Source organism: Phaenicophaeus curvirostris, chromosome 11 (assembly GCF_032191515.1).
Source record: "Phaenicophaeus curvirostris isolate KB17595 chromosome 11, BPBGC_Pcur_1.0, whole genome shotgun sequence".
In the NCBI taxonomy this organism is placed as follows: Eukaryota; Metazoa; Chordata; class Aves; order Cuculiformes; family Cuculidae; genus Phaenicophaeus; species Phaenicophaeus curvirostris.
The window spans coordinates 19,917,612-19,939,857 of NC_091402.1; the positions used below are offsets into that span (position 1 = coordinate 19,917,612).

Sequence of the window (22,246 nt, forward strand, 5' to 3'; positions counted from 1 at the left end):
CAGCGATGTAGAATCACTGTTAAGTAAAGATCGTTCTTTCATCATCTTTCCAAGCCACAAATTAATGGCACGTTTACCTCCACGCATTCAAAAGCTGTTACTGAAACCAAGGAAGACTATTAGTGGATGGGTGGGATTGTGGCATTTTTATAGAAGGGGTTGAAATTTCTTCTTTAAACTGAACACGAATTCTTTTGACTTGCCTTTTGAGCTCAGTAATGTCATAAATCCAAGCAGGAAAATGAGAATTTTTTTAAAAGATCAGTATAGGAAATGCAATAAGTCTGACAGACATATAGACCTTCCTTTGCATAGATTAATACATCAGTATCTCAACAGAAACGTTACGTTCCATGACAAGCAGGCATATTTTTCTTCCAGAAAGCACAAATCATGGATTCCATAAGATCTTATGAAAAATATCCAAAAATTTCTAAGGAAACACAGAAGCTAACTCTTGACCAGAGCCCCTCCTAGAAAGACGCAATAAAAAATTTCACTTTTACATTTAATCATTTCATTTCAGCTGAACAATCAGCTATTTGTCTCAGTCTGTGAAACTCTGGTATAATAACAGTTATCCACTAAGAAAGCCAAGCATATAAGACAGCATAAAAGACCATTCCAAGTAATTTAAACATGTATAGAAGCACGTGCTGCAAGGAACTACAGGAAGCACGGGTCTCAGACAGACATCATTTCATTCAGCTAAGCTAGTAGGAAGTCGAACAGATACAAAGCATCAGAGGCAAGAAGCAAAAGAATTAGCAGTGTTAGCATAAATAAATGTGACTGTGAATGACAAAATACATGTGTCTGTGTGTCCTGTTAGGTTAAAGTAACTTTACGTTTGTGAAAAGATTGGAAGAGCTTTGCTGTGAGATGGTGTTTCTCTCATGTTGAATTACCATTGTTGGAGAGGCATAGATATTCCTTGGAGCCTTCTCTCTGATTCTTCTGTTGGGTAAACTTTCCTTCCCAATAGGCTGGCAGGCTGCTACAAAATCCTGTTTGACATTGTTAGGTGTGCGAGTTTTGTGCTTTAGTCATGCATGATTTATTTATCTAGTGTCTATACTGCATTGTACTTTATTTACTCTTTGTCTCCTTTTTTAAAAAAAATAAATCTTTAAAGTTCTTCTGCATTTACTGTGATGATTTCCTGGTTCATTTGGGGCAGGTGCCTTGGAAGTCATTTGTCTCCAGCTCTGGAAGTCAGGGTATGAATGGGATTTTTGCAGGTGCCTGTAGCTAAAGGTACAGCTAATGGCTTTGCTGGAGACTGCCTGCATCAGCAATTCAGAGGCAGCAGGATTAACAATTAAAAATGCATTGAAAGAGGGGGAAAGATATCATCTGATGGTGGGCTGGGAGGTTCTACCATCATGTGCTTAAATTGGCCACTTCACTCACAGTGCTGACGTTATAAACTAATACATCTGTGCACATTCCTGCTGAGCTAAGTTGAATCAATTTTTAAAGGATCGCACACTAGGTATTATACATATTATACTTTTCTTAAAATAATATTCAAACATAATCTTTACCAAAATTGTGAGCACACGTTGAATGCAAGGCTAGATGCTGACTAGAAGCAGCTTCTTCATATATAACGAGGACATGCCTTTAATTCCCTTTACTCCTGAAACTACAACAGCCAGAAGAACATAGTGATTAGACTTGCAAAAAAGTAGGGAATTGTCACTTTGTGATCACATCTTTTTCCAATTCCCAAACCAGCAGTAATGGTACCTCATCTGCTGCTGCCTGCTCTCATTTCCGAACTCACATTTTAGTGGTCACAGCAATATACATTTGCAGAGAAAGTACAAGACATTTCCCTGAAGGCATCTTTTAGAAAAAGCTTCTCCCTGCACAAATCCATTAAAGATCTGCAAAAAGAAGCAACTATTGAACTTCCTGTCATTTCTTCATAAATGTTATTTAGTGTTAAAAAACTGAAGCGATAAAATCTTAGATATAGGTTTAGACAGAAAGCAGTTAAATATGTGCAGCAAGAATAAAATTCTACTAAACTATTCCTTTAATTCCTTAAGAGTCTGTTTCTGGCAATTTTACACACAATGAACAAACACTTCTTTCTGCAAAAAGTAGTTTAATTTATGTTAGGCAGTCAATCAATGTGAATAGGGTTAATAAACTGGATGCCAAAATAGGTCTGATCAGTCCACGATTCCTTCAGTTTATGAATTGTTGTGATTGCATTTTTCACTTTTTTCAAACACAGCAATGTCCCACTGAGCAACTTCTGTAATCAGGATTATTGTTTCCCATTGCTTGCAGGTCTTTAAATGTGGAATCAACTCAGAATTGCAAGGTTTAAATTCTCCATCAGCTGTTAATTATTATTTATTGTGAGTATCTAATAATTTTAGAGTATTGTTAAAATAGATTATGTCTATGTTCTTCCTCCTCTTTTTCTACCTTTTCTCACAATAAACAAGATTCATATTCAGTTTACATGTATTTTACATTTCTAAGTTTAAGAGGCAATAAGGGAGATAATATTCCAGTTTATTGTGTAGCCAGACCTCAAAAAAAAAATGCCTCCCAGCTGAAGGCATATAGGTGAATGAACTTCTGCCAGCAATGAAATTATTTCAGAAATGTTAATTAACTATTTCTTTAACTTTCCTGACCCTCAGCTCCTCTCTAGTCATTGTGGTTCTTCATTATTCCTCAAATTGTATTCACAACAGCAGATACAATTTGCATTTCAGTGTGTGCGCGTGTGATCTGGATGCTTAGTTATCACAAGAAAATTGTTTCTTCCATTGCTTCACGTCTATAAAGAGGTTTCGTTGAAGAAACTAAATATTCTCACTTAGCACAGTCCCTACCGTGTTTCGTCTCAGCTAGGAGTTCATGCAGAATCTTGCAATTAGCTGTGACACCAGTGAAGCCAGTTGCAGAGCTGGCCTCTTTCATTTATCCTCGTTCTGAACTGGGTTAAGAATTAAGCTTAAAATCCCAGTGGATATTTGACTGCAGGCTCACCCTGCACATTAGTCTGAAATGGAAATACAATGTGCAAAGCTGTGCAGCAGTCACAAGAATGAAACTTCTGAACCGCCTTAGAGGAATGTCTCAGAATGCTCCCTGAGATGTTTTTAGAGCTCAGCTGATGAAATTATTGCCTGACCCGAATAAAGCTGTCAACAAATAATTTATTAAATTACCTTCTAAACACAAAACCTGGAGGGATTATATTTCAGAGGACAAATAGTTGTGTGAAGATTTATCTCCATAAGATTACTAAATTACCTTCATCTGACTACATTGTCTGGAAAGGGTGAGTGGCTGTAAATACCTCAGCTGTCACGGTGTCACAAGGCTTTGTGAGGAAAAAAACGTGCAAGGAAGGCTGGGTTTAAAACCAGAGGAACTAGAATTTGCATGACACTGATTCTCACAAATCAGAGAAAGAACCTGAAAACAAAATTTGCTTTACAACTGTAGTTAACTTTAGAACATTTGGGATAACATTAATGTATTTCATTTCAAGCTATACACAATGAATATATGCTTGTTTCTCACATATCAAATGTATATATGTCTTAGATATTTGTCAAAATCACACGTACTGCACAATAGGAATTCTTTTCCTGTTCTGCACTGAAATCTCTGGGGAAAAAGACAAGGTGACTCTTCCTAGGAGGAAATACTTCTAATTAGAAGGATACTGTATCTTCACTAGAGAGACAGAAGAGCCTCAAACTCTTCAGAGAGAGAAGAATAAGTATTTACCTCAATGGGTTGTCCCAGTTTCCACCTATGCAATAACAATCATCTGGAAACTTAGTGCCACTGGTTTCCCACATTCCTTTCCCACAAGCTTATCTTTCTTGCGTATCTCCTTTCCTCCTAGTCCACACGTGGGGCTTTTGAATTAGCAGAAAGGCATATGTAGATGTTAGGTATTATAGAACAATCTCGTACTGGTGTGGAAGGGGAGCGGGCTGACCTACAAGTTCTCTCCCTACTGAAGTTTGTAATTCTGTGCTCTCTATAGTGATGATGAGCAATGTAATCTGTGAATTATTAGGAAAATTAATGTAGCACAGCAATGGAGTACAAAATGCAGATCAGAGAGAGAGAGGAAGAACGTGGAGCTCAGCGTATCGTTTCGTTCTTATGTAAACTGATGCTGAGCTTTGAGAGGAAAACCATACTAATGATGCAGCTGATGTCTTATTAGAAAAGATCTGAGCTGTACCAAATTTTTCTTGACAATAATTTTTATTCTGTATAAAACTGAGATGCTTAGTCACTTGGAAAATAAAGACTAAATCGGTGATGTAATTTCGTTCAATGATGGAACTTCAAAGATTTTTTTTTCCTTTATTATAAAGAAATCTTTTAACAAGCCTATTGAACCACCCCATTAATAAGCCTCTTTCCCATCAGCATCAAAAGAGAAGTCAGAGCACAGTGCCTAAAGGATAAACAAGGATATAAACCCTTTTTTTACCATTTTAAAATCCGAAGTTCCCATGACTCTGCTGTATGTGTATGTTCATATGCGAGTAAGAGTGACAAGAAACAAATATCCTTGACAATTTTTAGCCTCTTGCTGTACACGAATAAAGGGCAAATGTAGAAGAAAATGTAATGTGTCAGATATCTACACACTTCTTTCTCCCCGCAAGATACTTGCTAGTTCTCCACAGGGAAATGTTCAGGAAAGTAATTCTCAGAATAGAACGCAGGCTTGGTGATGATGTAATATATACATTTAAGTGAGGAAAATGGAAAAAGCTAAACTAGGTAGGACAAGTTTAGCATCACTTAATCAAAGCTGGTGAGTGAGCCCCAAGACAGGGAGGCAGCTGAAGGGATGCTTGTCTCCTGCAGGTCTCTGCCACTGTCACCCAGCACAGCAGGCTCCTAAACTTTTGGACTCGCATGCCTTCTTCTAAAGATTTCTAAATACTTTACAAAGATGAATGGATTAAGCCTCTAATCCTCCTTTTCAATATAAATAATACCCCCCCCGCCATTTTACCTGGAGGTAAGACGAGGCAATGAGAGATGAAACAAGTTTTGTTGCAATTACGGGTCTGAGTTGAAAATAAAACACCGTAAGTTCTGACTTTTCTTCATCTGCTGTGATCTGCCCTGGAGTACAATGATAGCAAAGCAAAATTTTAAAAAAAAGCTAGCAGGTCATTTGGATCTTTTTCCATACATTTGCTTGTGCTCATATGCTTTATGACCAGAAGAACATTGTCAATGGATATTCCAGATAGGAAACTGGTTTAACTGAAGAGTCAGACATAATCCATAAAAGGTTATTACCATCTGTTTTGCAATTCTGATTCTCAGAAGCTTCTTCTGATGAATTTTCACCTACTTTAACCAAACCTGACTCAGAGATTCATGATATCACCCCCGCTGCTGCTGTTCTCACTCTCATTAGCATTGCCCCTCAAAAGGCTATTAATGAATAACTGGTGGTAGCTGTCAACTCAAGAAACCAAGCGTTACACCCAGTTGTATAAACAGTGTGTCTGCATGCCTTTAGTTAGTGAAGTCTAAGTAGGGGAGTTAGCAAGAGGCAATGATGTGGAGGGCTCGTGCTGTTTCTCCTAGAGGGCAGCTTGCAGCAGTGGTTCCCGGGGCTGCCCAGTCCCAGGAACCCTCCGAACCGTTCCCTGCAGAACCTGCGATGTGATGCTGTTACGTGTAAAAATCAGGAGAGAAAAGGAGAGCAAAGGCAGGGATGACGCACCGTAATCTCTTCTCTGTGAATCAATGTAATTTCCATACAGTAAAGCAAAGGAAAAGTGGGATGATTTCAGACAAAGCAAGTCAATTCTTGAGGCATATGCATTTTGATTCAAAGATCATAATAAAGAATGAGAGAAAGACCGATCTCATTGTGACAGGGAAGCACAAGAGATCAAATGAAAGTTTGTACCCTAACTTTGCTGACAGCAATGAGCTGGTACAACACAGTTGAAGTTCTTCCTTCAATGATCCTGTCAGAGCTATTCATCTCCCTCTAGACAGGCCTAAGCCTCCACTGGTTCAGTAGTTTAGTCAGATCCACAACACAAAACACAATGATTCCACTACTAATCTTTCTTTTAGTAGACTACATCCACGGAACAATAGCAGCTGGAAAGGATCTCTGAAAATCACTTGGTCCAACCCCCTGCTCAGAATGGGACTGAGAGAACGGGTCCCAGCCAAGTATTCCCCATGTCCAAAGATGAGGATTTCATTTCCCAGTGGGGAAATGGGGCTGAGTCTCCTGAGGCTCATATCAGTCAATGTCCATAGGCTGTTAACATCCCTCTGCACATACACCTTGTTTTATCTTTTTTAATAAATGTATCTCATGTTTATTTTGTTCAAATTAACTCAGCGTTAATCTGTGTCACCATGGGAAGATGTATGATGGAGCTAAAGGGATTATAGTTCCCTTCTTCTTTAGCATTACCTGGTCATATGGTACAGCAAGAGCCACACATCCACCCCCACAGGAATTGCATCCAACAGGAATCAAGCAGATATTGTCCGAGGCAATTCAGATATTCAGATTCATATCTAGTCCATATATTATTAGTGCTGTGGTAATGTCAGAAATGTTTTGGACAGCATCCATACACACAGGAATGTAGACATCCTGCTTCAAATTACTTACAGTCTAAAATATTTATGCCTACATCATTGGCTAATATTTCTCTACTATGAGGTAAATTTTCTCACTCTTTAGGCTTTGCCCTTTTCCCGCTTAGTGATATAAAATGCCCTGTTTAGAATCATAGAATCATAGAATAACCAGGTTGGAAGAGACCCACCGGATCATCGAGTCCAACTGTTTCTTCCACCTTAGAGGACACTGACCTTTCCTCAGTGAGAAACGTATAAAATAAGGTGTCGTTAGAGTCACAGGGGGCAAAGTTGATGGCAGCGTTGAATTGGCAATGCGGTATCAACATCTTGCTACAGTGCTTTTCCTCCTCAAACCTTAAACTTTTCCACACCTCTAAAATGAAGAGGGTAGCCCCTAGAGTGGAGTCCTTCCACCCCACTGAACAACTCACTTAACTGCACAACGTCGGAGCCATAAACCACTTGAGTAATCCCACTGCTCAACACAGGATAAAAGGAGAAAATAGCATTAAAGATTTAAAGCAAAGAACACAGCAAACTCAGATGATAGCTGCGCCGTTCACGTCATTACAGCTAGGGGTTTGTCAGCACTTCCATTATAATGCTCATTTCTCTGCTGTCACTCCAGGTTAAAATTTGGCAGAGCATAAAACTTAAAGCACAGGCAGACACAATAAGAATGCAGTGAAAAGGAAAGCAAAGGCTTCAAGAAGAGCATCCTAAGATACCTTCAGATGTCAAGAACAAACAGTATCTAACAAAGCACGATGTAAGAAGTTAAGCTAGGAGAACCACCCCTTCCCTCACTAAGATGGTGTGATAGAGAGGGAATTGCACTGAAAGCTCAGTGAGATATATTGTTGTGAAACTACTATGAATGGCCTAAAGGATCCAGAAGGCTAAGTGTTAATATGGCAATTTAAGTTAAATTCATGCTGTATACCATGGAAATAAATAAGCCAGAAAGAAGAGGCAGGCTGCACACAAATATTGCATCTGAACCGTTGATATCAGACTTCACTTAGAGAACGTATGAAAAAGGGCAGCTGCGCATCCTTCAAAACACACGTTCAAGTGTTTGAGGAAGCCTAATGTATTGTTCCTAAAGCAGTGCCACTGCTGAACTTGGAAAAATTATAATGTGCTCATCATATGGGAGCTCCAGTGGCTGTAAAGAAATGAGGAATTAAAGGCAATATATACAAACACATGTCCACGCAACATCAGATAAATTTGCTCGCAAGGGAATTATTTTCACTGTAGTAATGAACAATGCTGTTGCTTAAGAACCAGAGTTCTATTATAAGTTTATCAGGACATGCAAACATGATTATAATACAAAATTCACCGTCATTTATCACAAAGAAGAGGTGGAACTCCATCCCCCTGCTTGCCTCTGCTGTCAGGAAAAGGTGTGCTGTTTGCCTGAGACACAGGTCACCCATTCAAACCTGTTTTCCTGGCACTGAACCTTTTCCTTTATGCAAAATGCTGATGCTTTTGAGATGCGATGATTTAGCGTGTCGCTGTGCTGGTGTAACAGATGGCACAGAGCACAGAATGAATGAACAACAAATGAGGGACCGCGTTTCACTTTTGTCTGTGTGCGATCTTTCAGCAGTTATGATACAAGAATCATAGAATAGAATCACAGAATAACCAGGTTGGAAGAGACCCACCAGATCATCGAGTCCAACCATTCCTATCAAAAGACATCTATTATTTATTCTTCTTAGATCAATCAGCTCAATTTTTTTAACACTACCTAGTTAATAGGGAATAAAATTTTTGGAAAAATCAAGTAAAAAGCCAGTGCAGTATGCAGAATTAAGGGGAGAAGCACCTCATCTTTTCAAACCTGAGCTCCTCATCTCCTTCTGACAGGATCCCAGAATAAATAATGTCTTCACCTTGTGTCTGACCATCCAGCTCCCTGAATCAAAGCCAGCAAGTATGTCCTAGTCCTCTGCTTCCAGGCCTCCTCTGCAAAATCTGAAGCCCCGAACAACACCTGAAGCAAGGTTTTTAAGTGAGGTCAAGTATTGCTGGTCAAGGACCTTCCACTTTGCGCTGACTCTTTAGGGTAAAGCTTATAAAGGGTAAGAAAAAGAGAAAATAGGTTGAAAATCTTCAAGGTAGCATTCAGATGGGGGGTCACATTTATCCACTCACTGGGCATGAGGAGTAAAGATAGTGGATTAAAAAAAAAACCTGTTCTTACCCACAGGTAAAGAGGAAGTAGAGGTAGTATAAAAGGCAAAGGATAACTTCTCTCCTATGAGTTAAGGATCGCTGAGGCTCAGCAACATTCTCACATTTTGTCAGGCAGCTGTTTCACATATTTCAGTGAGTGCAGAAAGGAGAGAGCGATACTCTTAAATGCCAGTGTATACGTTAACATGGGGAGAGGATGTATCAGGTGGAAAATAAATTATAAGCTCTTCAAGTGCAGGTATTAAAACATCAAGCTATGAAAAGCACTGCAGCGTTCTATAGTAACAGTCCAAACATTACAGTCTAAAAATGCTACGGAAATGTTTATATAACCGGATCTAAAGACCTAATCCAACGCTCATGGACCTCAGTGAGACTAAAAATCTTGATGCAACTTCCTTTTTTCTTTGAATAATCCCTTGGAATTGTAAAACAGTTCTGTGCTGTGTGTTTGGAGACCAAGGGCTTTCCACTGATAAAAATCCTGGAAAAGCCATTATTTTCTGAAGTTATTGCTGTCTCTGAAGGTTAATTAATGTTAGCTTGATTTAATTAAGGTGAAAAGAAACACTATTTTTTTGGTCTTAATTTCCTTTGGTTTTAAACAATGTATTACTGATACAGTTCTTACGTGCTTGCACATTTTTTCTCATCTGACAGCTCTTGTTAATAGTCAAGACTGCAAGAGAAAGCACACTGCTTTGTGTAATAAGGATACAAATCCTGCTTTAGGGAGATCTGTGGCAAAACTTCTTTTAGTGAGAGTAATAAATTGTCTGTCCTTTGGGAAATTCAGGCTTTTCAAAATTTATTTTCATCCTAAGTGGGTAAAAAATATAGAAATCCCCAAATGTTTAGTAAAACATAGATTCCACTGTCTCTTAATTTGGAAATATCAACCAGGCCCTGCTGAAATATTTTCACAGCAGTATGAAATAGTCTGTACATCTAAAAGCTTAAACGTGAAAAAAAAGGTCTAAAAGAAAATGTTGAAATAGAGTATTCAGTTTTATGTATTTTAAAATGCTTTTGATGTTTTCCATATCAAGTTCTTCTTCTGTATCACCAAAAGACATTTTAAATTAAGTATTTTCTAACAGGAAAAAAATCTTTTTTCTGCACCTTATTAAAAATTTTAGATTTTATAAGCTTTCGAAGAAATGGTAAAAAACAGGACAGCTAGCTGAAGCTGCCCTGACTTTTAGGAATGTGTCTGCACTTGCGCACAGGTTATAAGTTGTGTGTCCTGTATCTGTGATCCACAGTCCAGGAGAGAGGAAAAAAGAGTCTCAAAACAGCCGCCACTAATTTAATGACCATCCCAACTTCAGCGACTACAAAGTTTGAAGGTGTTTAAAAGCTAATGCACTGTGCGTTTCTTTTATATTAACATGGAAAGGAATTACAGTATCACTCTTGAAAACATATGAAGACTTTTTTACTCCACGCTTAAAGCCCAGATATTTTATTGGGATTCTCAGTGTATGGAAGGCTTTCAGGCATGAAGTCTGGGCAAGGCCCAGTGTGCTCTGCTAACGTCTGTGCCTGGGCTGGAAATGATGTGGAACTTCCACATGGTTGGTCTTGGTGCAGTTTCAAAACACTGCAAAAGGAGGAAAGAAGTCCAAGAGGAGCAAGACCACAGAGGACGCTCCTCCATAGCTCTGCAAGGTGGGAACTCTTGCATTTCAAAGGCATTTTTAGCTTTTCCTGCATGCATCTGAACTCGTATCATGGAAAACTTGATAGATACACGGATATGTAACAGCAGTGAAATGACCTTATTGCAGATGTTCCATCCACTATTTAGTTCCTGTCCAAACCCCCTTGTGGCAAGTGGAAAAGGAGGCAATTTCATGCAGAATGCAGGAAAAGACCCACTACGCCTGCTCCTACCCAGAAGGTGAGAGAGCAGGGGAAGTGCCTCTGATTCAGGGTCAAATACAAATACTTGTCCTCAAATGGATGAGTCAGAAAAGAAATTCTTCACAATCGCTTTGCAATTGTTTTCCCAGCAGATAGTTACATTAACTACTTCCTAAAGGCCATTAGACTTTATATCTAAGTGAAAGATCCATGAAGAAGATAGGAATTACAGTGAAAAAAACAGTAGCCAGAACGATCCTTTGCCAGAATATACTTAGAGAAGGTTAAAGGCAACTGTCATCAGAATGGAGGTTGTGCAGTTGTAAAACCTCTCGCATCCAAGTCTATTCTGCATCCTAAACCAACAGCATCTTAAGGCTGGGGCAGAGCTTTGAAAATAATCAATTCACTGGATTAAAAAAAAAGCGTCCTAGGCTTTGGCAGGTCTTGCTCATACATATGGAGTGTCTGTGCATCATAAAATCTGAGTGAGATCCATCAGCATGTCATTATTATTGAGTAATGGGAAATACAAGGAAAAGCCAAAGCCTGAGTGCAATGGACAATAATAGCTTCCATGGTTATTTTATCTCGCAAGTTATAGGTGTGATTTCTAAAATATCAGAAATAAAACTGAGTTACAGAGTCGACAATTCAAAATGCAAGTTTTATGCAGCATCAAATATAAGGAATCCATGGAAATTGCTTCTCTTAAAGTAATGGTCTCTATATATGCTGTTGAAACCTTTAGAAGTATGCATCAAGTCATGGTAAACAAACCAGGATGAAATAAAACTTCAGCTGGTTTTGCAAAAGCAAAAGACAGCAGCTCCAGCTGTCAGTGAGATACAAGTAGCTGCAATATTAATCATTCTCATGGCAATCCCTCAGATCTTCATAAAGAGCAAACTGGCACCACCATCTGAACGTTTTCTGAATTCAGTGTAGTTCCTTACCTAATTTCACTAAACCAAAAACATTCTAAACAGCCTCTAATAACGTTGCAGTAAGGAGAGATGTTTTTAAAATAAAAAAAGTTTAAAGGAGAATTTTAAAGGAAGAGATAAAGAGATGGCAAATTTCAAAATGCTGCCCTGTCAGGTACCTACTTACACTCAGCAGCAGATTTTCTGTTTATAAAAGAACAATAAAAATTATTATTGGGGAGGGTGGGGGGGAAGAGAGTGTGGTGATGTGACTTGAACTGACAAAACAAGCTGTTGATTCCAGACCATATGCACTGAATTCTCCTCCAGAAACCGAAAGAACAGTCATGAGTCCATCTGGTCCCCATACCACAGAATAAAAGCTCCTTTGCTCACAGCACTCGGCGCAGCACATGTGTGCGATTTCACTTCACCTTCCTGTAATTATCTTAGTACATTCCCCAGGAAGCTTGTCTTATCCACTTGACAGCTACCAAGTGATCTAGGCAGACCCCAGCGCTCTTGCTGAGCCAGTGGCACGTTAATGGACAGCCGCACCGCAGAAGATGTGACAGGCGAGACGAGCGAAAGGTTTATCGGGCATTTCCTCCGTGCATTTCCCAAGCCACTACACAAGCATCAGCATTTAGCGGAGCTGATTCTCCCTATCTAAGCAGTCTTGCTAAGGCCATGACAGTGATTCCTGTTTGAAATGTTATGCAGCGTTCCCAAGGGGGCCAAAATGGCATTAACCACAGAAGAAAAGGGTAGGCAGTATCTCCTCCAAAATCATGACGCATCTTCACATGAGGAAGAACTGGACTTAATTCACTGAGGTCTGTGATCCAAGAAAAAGGTGTGACAGAAAGGTTCGTAGGCAACTGAAAATATATGCCCTGTATTTCCTTACATCCCTTTTTGCCATTAAATATACCAAGTAATTAGTGCTTTGTTATAAAATACTATTGGGGCTGCCTGAATGGTCTTGTAGTTATTTAATAAATTACTCAGCAAAGGTGTGAATTTAGCCAGGCATCCACTGGTGAGGAGACTACTAATTAACCGGTACCAGGCAGGCAGCAATTATCCTTCTCCTCCCAGACAAAAAGAATATCTCTATTTCAAATACATGTCCATAAAGAATTAAGAGCTCTGAAATATACATCTTTTCCCATAGGAAGCGATTTGGAATGGAGTAGCATTCAACCCAAAGATCTCAAATCATTTTAACTAAATACAAAACAAGATAAAATAAAGACTCTGTGCTTTCTAAAGGGAGTGAACTGGCTTCAGAAATAGGTTTCCAACTGGGACCAGATTGGAAATGCTTTTATTCACTCTGCAGGAGTCGTTATTCACGTGAGCAGTCCCTGTAAAGCCAGGGAAACAAACTCACGTGAGCATGTAGGCATGGCTGTGAACATGAAGCTTGCCATCTGACATTCAAAACTCACAGAATTTTGTGGTGCTTCTAATGAAAATACTACAGGGATGTTGCAGGTTGTTTTTATTTTTCTTAAATATGATTTTGCTGACATTTCATATCAAATGTCCTAGAATGAAATTAACTGATTTCATTTTTAATTTATGGAGAGTTTTCGATTCTGCCACAAGTGCTCGACTAAGCCAATGTACAGGTTGGTGTCTCAGCAACAGATTTCGAGCAAACAGGAGGCTGGGATTTATCAGGCTCACACTCTTTTTATTTTCTGGAACGCCCAGCCCTAAAGCAGAATTTCTGTGGCCACCTTGGGCTGAGGCTCTGCTGATGGGCACCCCCTCACCTGCACAAAGGTTTGGAGGCATCCTAAGAGATAAGTGTGAGTACAAACACAACAAAGTGACTATTCAGATTGAGTAGGAATCAAGGATCCCGGACGAGTGTCCAAACAGCTCTGCATCCTTGGATTTAATGACCCATGAGAGAAAAGATGCATTTAGAATTGAGCAACATGGAGCTGTTCTGATTACAAGAGTTTTGATTCATTTATGTAAAGGCTGAAAAAGAAATGCAAGAAGTTCAATTAGTGACCTAGGGGGAAAATTTCAAAAGCACAAATAAGACTGAAGTGCCAAGCTGCAATAAGCAGTTAGAGCTGACAGCTGAAATCATAATCCAAGCCCAGGACAAGAAGTGATCTGGCGTCCAAACACCAGCAACCAGGCTAAATACCAAAGGTCAAGGGCCTGAGTCAGAAACCAAGCCAAAGGTTAGGACTGAAATAGGTCCTGGATGCAAGCCAAAGGTCACAAAATTAACATTTTCATCTAGCCACACGCCTCAGTTACTGACTGCTCAGAGAACAAGTTTAGGTCCTCCCTTAAAGAGCACTGATGTTAGCACCAGTGAGCATTCGCAGGGGTGACCATCGTCACCGAGACTTGCTGAAAGGGTCATCCCGGCCAGCAGCTCTTAACCCACCACTGAGTTCAGTCTGGGTCATTCCGACCCAGAGCAAGGCCAGTAACTGCTCCTGCTGGTTACATAGATGAGTGAAAGCCTAACAGCCACACAGGTTTGCAGTTTCCCATGGGAAAAAAATAAATCATGGAGATCTGCAAAGTCCCTCTCTTCCATAAGCTTGGTGGAAGTGCAAAGAAAGGCAATTCCAGCTGAAATATGAGGAAAAAAATGGCCCCCCTATATATTTATATAGTACTCAAGAAGTGTTTAAATGATTATTTGTGGTTATTACAATCCACTGGAGAGATGCTCATCAGCTCTTCAATCCTTACTAATAAAATGTATCACCCCTACACAAGCTCTTTGGGTTCATTATCTCAGTACACTAATTCCACATGTAAAAGTAATTTTATCTTGTAATACCACTATGGAAAAATTACTGTATGAATGCAGTGGACAGTTTCAACACATTAGTGAGTTCTTTTTCCTCTGAAAACATGCCAAAGTAAGCAAGTGAATTTGTAAGTTAATCTCTAAATTTACGTTCATTTTCAAAATGAAATCTCATTAAATCTGTATACAGAACTTCGTAGAAAATATCTTCCTAGCTGACTGTCATTTTGCTTTACATGCTTAACTGCACACAACCCATCTGAAATTAATTAAATAAGATGTTACTGCTTTTGTTCTTAAATAATTCACTACTATCAGATCGCTTGTTCCCTAGCACCAGAGTCAGGGGACATGAGGTCCCACAATTAAAGGTTGCAGTTTCGCTGCCACCGCAGCTGTTCAAAGTCTGCTTGAACTACAGCAGATCCTTGCACCAGGGTTCGTGCTAGTTTGGTTGCAAATTTCCACAGCACTGAGGGTTAATGCCTTCCCCTTGCAACACCCTTCCTATGCCATTCCTCACACATCTTAACCCCAGGGCTCCCCAGAGGATCTTCAGCAGACAGCTTTACAGCTCTCTTCCAAGTAACTACAGGATAGGAATTCTCCATCAGCCAGAACTTCAGTGGTGAAAAGAAGCCAGGTAAATGGTTAGGATCTCACCCGGTTTATTTCCTTAGTCATGATGTGATTGAGCTCCGCTTCTCACCAGTAGGGTGGCTCTTCCCACTTTTCTTAGCCTGCCTTCCTTACCCTCTGGAGGAAGGCCACCCCATCCCAAACACAATGGGTCTGCTTCAGTGTTTCAGTTCAAAGAAGAAACACGTTATGTATTCTTGACCACAATTGTTAGGGGCAGAATTGAGCACACATTAAATCCACCAGCTTATGCTACCAAATACTCTTGGATATCATGCACCTTGGAGAAAGCTGACAAAGGAAAGAGCAAGAGATACATGTGTTTACACCAAGAACTGACCGGTGCTATGCCTTGGGTGTCTGGCTCCACACCTGTATCTTCCAGTTTTCAGCCCAACACCAGAAGGCAGATGAGCACCCAGAGAAGGTGTGAAGAGGCGGGGGGCGGGGGGGCTGAGGAAACCCATCCTGACAGAGAAGAGCAATGTATCTGAACCTGCTCCTTTGTCCCGACTGCAATATTAGGACGGCAGGAGTCAACACAGTTGCTGCCCTCACCTTCAAACAGGTCCTGTGGTAGATCGGCACCCACCAGACTTTCCCTGGATGAGTGAAATATCATCATAATGCCCCTTGTTTATGTTACTCATTACAAAAGTATTTCAATGACATTCGTAATGATGAGTAAACACATTATACTCATTTTATGTCTGGGAAAATGAGGGTACAGAGAGCTGAAGTAATTTATCAACCTATAAAATGAATGCAAGTTTACTGATTCCCACTCCTCTGACACTGGAAAACCCAGGAAGCACAAGAAGCAGTCAAAATCACGTGGTCATCTTAAAATATATTTGTTCTCAGTTACGTCTAAATAGCTCTAGAAGCTGTTAACTCTCAGAATTGTGTTGCATCTTCTTTATTAGTACTGAAGCACATCAAGAAAAGCCTTTTGAAAAATACACATTTGGTCATAAAAAATCTACCTAACCTGCTTTAAAGATGATTGCTGTAATATGCATATTGTGCAAGAGGACCAGCTAAAAATATTAAAAAGGAAGGCTGAGTTGGTATTTTGCAGCAAGGCTTCAGAGAGAAAGCAGCATGTAAACCCACATTATAAAGTCTGTGTCATTGTCTCAATATTTAAAGGGCTAGATACACAGAGGTATGAAAAGTGGCTCAGGAACCTTAAAGGACACAAAACCATGCTTATAAGAAATCAAAAATATAAGCACACAACAATGCCATCAAGCCAAGACAGTATATTTAAGGTAGACAACTCAAAAATTGGCTGAGTTAAAAACCAACATAGTCCTACTAAAGTAGCCTTCTCAAGGCTCAAGGCATCTACTATATAGTCACAATTATTTCTGATTTATTTCTCAATTCTGTGTTGCATTTAAAGTTTTTGAGAAATTTAAGCAGGAAGAACACATTACTGGATATTTACAAAAAATGCAGAGTCCCAGTTCTCACTTATATCAATGATAAACTTCTCTCTTTACTCTGTTCAGTGACAGATTGTAACCAAGGGTGAACATGATACAACTTCTGAGCCAAACCTTTGTGCTCTAGTTAAAAAAAAAAGCCAGTTTCACCTGTCTAAGTTCACTACCTACCTTCATCAGAGAAGATCTGTCATATTTTGATGCAAATTCCAGCAATTTACATGCTTCAAGCTGGCAAGCGACGTCTTCCTAAAAAAAAAATTGCCACCCTTCCACAACCCACTGTGAAATGGCAAACCAGGTTAGAAAGATAGAGGAGATTGGATTACCTGTCTGCGCCAGATCATTGTTTCTAGGAGATAATCCATAAATGATTAATCCTTCTAATGTTCTTGAGCACTGTAAGGAGGGCTGCCTGTGACCTATTTCAACCTCTTGCACTGTTGTTGTGGGAACAGCTTTACTGTATAAATCAAATCGAGTGTTTTCATTCTCTTGGTTTTATTGAATTGTAAGTGTTTGCTTTCTTCAATGTTTTTAGGATCTCTTAGAACCATAACTGTCAACATCCAAAATGGCAGTGAACACATAGATGGCTAAATGGTTTAATTGTCATTTTCCTTGTCCTTTATTGAATTACATTATTTCAGTAATTCACTATTGTTTTAAATGCTTCCTGCTTCACATTTTGTAGAATATTTTGCCAGCTGTACAAGGAGAAAAAAAAAAGGAAAAGAAAAGGAAGCCATCCATTCCTGTTATGGGATCAAGACTGCAACTGTTACATGACAAAAAGAGACCAAAATAATTTATAGTTAAATTCAGATCTCAGTATTGCAACAGGTACTCTCCAGAGGGGTCACATATTATCTCTATGCTGTGTACAGCACAGAAACAGCAAAAATCCCACACCTACAGCTGAGTAAGTCAGCAGTCCCAGAACTATTTTCCTATACCTTGTCAATTCAATGTGATGACCCTCAAAAACTAGGAGTTGCTTTACATGTCATCTTATCCCATGGATTTCAATTGTTTAGATCACCGCTGCTCTGTATCCCTCTGGATTGTATTTGCAGATGTAACCGTACACTAAAAAAAAAACCTGTCAACAAAACCCAGGCCAGAAACTGTCACCTTTTGTGTGAAGAACTGTAGTAAAACATGGTTGGCTTACTTGATAATTCTGATTCAAACAATAGTCCTGGCAGGAGTGAAGAGGTGCTTTTCTCCTGAGGAACATGAGAGAGAAATGATACAAAAGCAAAATGGAATAACTACTTTAACTAAAAGGCTCTGCAAAGAGGCAGGAACATGTATGTAAAAATCACTCCTGGCAGATAATGTATGATCTGATCCTCAAAAACAACAGTGAAGAAAACACCATAACATCCTTCAGTAACTTGTTATATTGCTTAAAAATTCCTACTGACCAGGACTGTTAGGCTAAAGCCTAATTAATTTGCTGCACATTAACAACCTGATTTCATCTTGTCCTTTTGCCAGCAAGTGTGGAGAACCAATTTCTGTAATGACCTTTTACACCTTGTAATAACCTTTTAACCTTGTGAACTGACGTGTTCTCTTTTTTTTAATTTTCCCTTTGTTTCAACCACTTCAAAATAACAGAGGCATCTATGTCTCTCATAAAAAAGCCAGGCTAGACTTTGGCAGGCTTGCTTAGAGAGCTAAAATGTAAAATAAAAGTTCATTAGGTCATTGATTAAGGAAATTATCTTCAGGAGAATTTGCCTTAGCTAGGACTAAGACTAAATAAATAGACTGTAAAATTACAGCCATTATCACTGAAATTTAAGGTATAGATAACAATGCAATTACCAGTCTATAACCCAAGAATTGCCTGCAATTACAATTCAAGGAAAAACATCTGTCAGCAAACCAATAAAGTGTCTCATTTGCAAAACACCTCATGAATCCAGAAACTTCTGACAATCATTTCAAGTGAAAAGCAGCAAAGACAGAACATGAGCTCTATGAGTCACTCAGATTTGTTGGACACCACTGGACCCTAATTCAGCTTTTAGTAATAACAGAAAATGCAGTGACTGGGAATGCTGACTGCACTCCTTCATCATCTCAACAGCAGCAATGTATTTTTTTGTGGTGATAATCAGTTAACAAGGGAAAAACAAAAGGACCTAGAAGAAGACCTTTTCTGTATGAAGTCTAAAAGGAGTGACTGCAGCCCAAATAAGCTGTGGGAATACATAAACTGCGTAAAAAAACTGAGGCCAGAAAATGAGTCTGGCTAATGGAACTGCAAACAGCAGAGCAGGCATCACTGGAGCGACCCAGCCACACTGCCACAACTGAAGGCGTAAGAAAGGATCTTTAGTAGCTCACCTACCTTAATATTAACATGTACCAAGTAGATAATAGTACTTAGGGTAAGAAATCATCATATTTTGCCCTATAAAACCTCAGCTGAATAACTGAAATATAGAACATAATGTTCTTCTCACTTGTTGAAACACAAATGGAATCTGTCCCACTCACAGAGAAAACATCAAAAGGGCATTACGTACATCAGCCCACTGCTGCCTGGTTCAGCGTGAGAACCGGGAACAGAGAGTGATAGATGAACATTTCCCCAGCAGGAACTGCTGCAGAGCTTCAAGGGAGGACAAAGAGATATGCAATAGACAGTAATCACAGAACAAGCCTGCACGGATGCAACTAACATTTCAGTTTACGCTAAGGTCCCAGCTTGAGTCTAAGTATACTATACACTTTGGTACACTTCAAGGTTGAGGAAGCAGATGGCAAGCCATATGACTCATTTCTGATATAAAATATTTTATTCCAAGGCAACAACAGTGAAGAGGGGCAGGGAGCACAAATTCACTAAAATGCAGATCTGGAATTAGCAGATGAAGGAGGAAAACAATCCATAATCAGAAACCATGGCTTCTCTTCTTTTATCAGTGCTCCTCATGTTTCACTTTTAATTCAAGATAAAGCCAAGGAGTTTTCACACTTGAGAAGATCTTATACAGCAGAAGGCTGCCCTTTGCCAATAAGTTTTTACTTTGAAAGATACCTTTGCTTTACAGTAATTTTGCAGAAAGGGGCAATTCGGAGCAGATATTTAAGATGTCATAAAATACCAGCTCTTAAAAAGCTTGTGCTATTTTCTTTGTTTCAGCTGAGTCCTTACAATGTTGATTGTCTCTTTATAAAAGATTGTTTAGAAACTTTGACTTTCTCACTTTATCTTTGCTTAATGTGGAGTCTTACTCAACAATAACTGGACATTTTACATCAAAGTATTTTTGACATCATAAGTGTCATTGTTTGCCCTTGATGCAGTTTGATGCACTTCACTTACAGAACCAGTGAAAACCCAAATGTTGTGGATTAGATTGGGCTTTCCTGTGGTAAAATCACTAGAAAGGGATGGAAGATTTATGGAGCTCTCAGATATTCTGCATTATTTTTGTAATTGTTTTAGTGATGCTTAGGTCTTGGGATTTGGAGGTGAGTTGATGTGGGATGAAGTACAAAAGAGTTTTGTGATCAGACTACATTTTTTTTCTAAGACACATCTTTTTAGTTTATACTAGAACTTTTTGACATCAAAACAGGTAAATCACTGTTCTCTCCAAAGTTTCACTTTCATAATTTAAAAAAATGTATTATACTGGAACTCGGTATTTACACTGCTTGACAGAAAGACTTTTTATGGAACCACACAACTGCTGGGTCCCTGCTTAAAGCTTGTGTGTTAAATGACTGCCACTGTAGGAGAGGATTATACTGTAGGAAAATTAGAAGTGTGTCCACCTGCAATGGAGAAGAACATGACCTGTGGTAAAACAGAGCTTAGCAGAAGTTCTTTGCATTGTCAGAAGGGTAAGAAGCTTGCCATAAACATGGTTACATTTCAAAATTTACAATCCTGTTTTTTTTCCTGTCACACTGTACAAATGCTACAAAGACAGTTCAGTCTCAGTGGTCTTATCTTGGAATTCATTCATGCCATGGTCCTAATGAATATTTTATACCTTCCTGCTCCTAAAACCCACCAACAAATGAAAAAAATTGCAGGAACAAAGCTCAAAGCACTGCATGTTACCTTGTTCTTGTTCCAGCAAACTTAAATATGTACAGCATGGGATACTTGAGAAAAATAAAGTATTTAATTCTAAGATTCTTTCAAAAAAAATTTGAAAACGCCATATCCTTCTGCAGACTGTGAAATATTCAGATACCAGATAATGACGAACACATGAGACAGCATCGTACCCAAAATATTGGAAGATAATGCCTCCAGCCTGTGACTCAGCTCATCACACTTCATTCGCCAGCCTGCAGTAAACTCAGAAGCCTTTGTATGACTAGTGACAGTAAGTAAATAATAGCAATAAAAAGAATGACCTCTTACAGTGTAAACAATGCACAGATCTTTAGCTTAATCTGTTCCATTGAAATGAAGACGTTATTTCTCTTCATGATGCATTCAGATGTGGACAGACAGCTCAGGAGAAGTTGACTGAAAATCTCACACAATGTGCTCGAGAGGAGTAAGTACAGGGAGCAGAGCCGGGTAGGGGAGCTGATGGGATCCCTTCTTCCACAAAGGACTCGCAGTCCTTTCCTCATGGCATTGTGTGAGCTCAACTGGAGCAACGTGTTGGACAGAAACCTCCTGGACGGACCTACAGCCGGCTGGAGCGGAGAGGAGGTGGCCAAGAGGGATCCCAGCTCACTGCTCGGCAGGGCAGGGCAACAGCCACTGTCTTTGACCGCTTGGCAGCACGGGAGGTGCCAGGTCCAGCAGAGGAGCTTTGCCAAACTTTGCAGGTGGTGGAGGCATAGCCAGCACAGCTCCCCACCACTCGCTCTGCTGGTGCCCACACCATCGGGGGACACCCCACAACCCCAGGAGGACATTCCACAGCCTGCAGGACACCCCACAACCCAGGGTGTCACTGAAATCAGGAAAAGAAAGTCCTTAACACCAATGTGGTCTTAAGAAGCAAGCGTTCCTTTTAATTTTTGTTACCAGCTACACGAGGGGATCGCTCCACCTACCGTGTATGCCAACAGTTATGAGTAACATTTTTTATACACTGAATTTACACATATGTCTTAGGTTTCTGGTAAAAATCATGCATATTAATCGCACGTCCCAATACTAATTATAATAGGTGTCCTCCCCCTCATACACGCTCCCCACAGTCCTTTAATGAGTTTGAGGTCTGCAAAGCAGCCCCCTACCCTATTTAATCGGCATTTTGCCTCCTTTGAAGTTTCCATATAAGGTTTGAAATAAGGGTTATCTTGACCTCCGATCTTTTTTGGCTCCTGAAGTACTGGCCAGGTGCCGGTATTTTGCAGTCTTCATGCTTTCACATTGTTCTAGTCCTAAAATATCATGAAAGGAGAGGACTTAACTGTTCACTAACTCCCATGATTAGATTAGGTATTAGCACAGACGCTGCGTTCTATGTAGCAGCTCCTATTGGTTTGCTCAGGGGGACACCCCACAGCCTGGCTGCCAGGAGGCACTGATACAAGAAGTAGTTACTGCTACAAAAAGTAGAATATTTTTGATTTAAGACAGAGTGAAGTTTCGTCTGAGTAACTGTATTTTTTGAAAGTTAGACAGACTGTCCCTCCGACAGCATGCTTTTTTTTTCAAACAGTGTTTTTCCAGACACTCTTTGGAGATGAGAACGCCTTGTGTTCAG

General features: G+C 39.6%; 1 protein-coding gene across 1 annotated transcript in view; it reads right to left on the minus strand.

Moving 5' to 3' along the window:
- CACNA1D (calcium voltage-gated channel subunit alpha1 D) overlaps nt 1-16,818 on the minus strand; it is a 184,892-nt gene extending 168,074 nt beyond the window's left edge. Inside the window, exon 1 of the mRNA XM_069866272.1 lies at nt 16,707-16,818. The gene's annotated coding sequence lies outside the window, so the exon portion shown is untranslated. The remainder of the gene's footprint in view (nt 1-16,706) is intronic.
- Between the last annotated feature and the right edge of the window lie 5,428 nt (nt 16,819-22,246).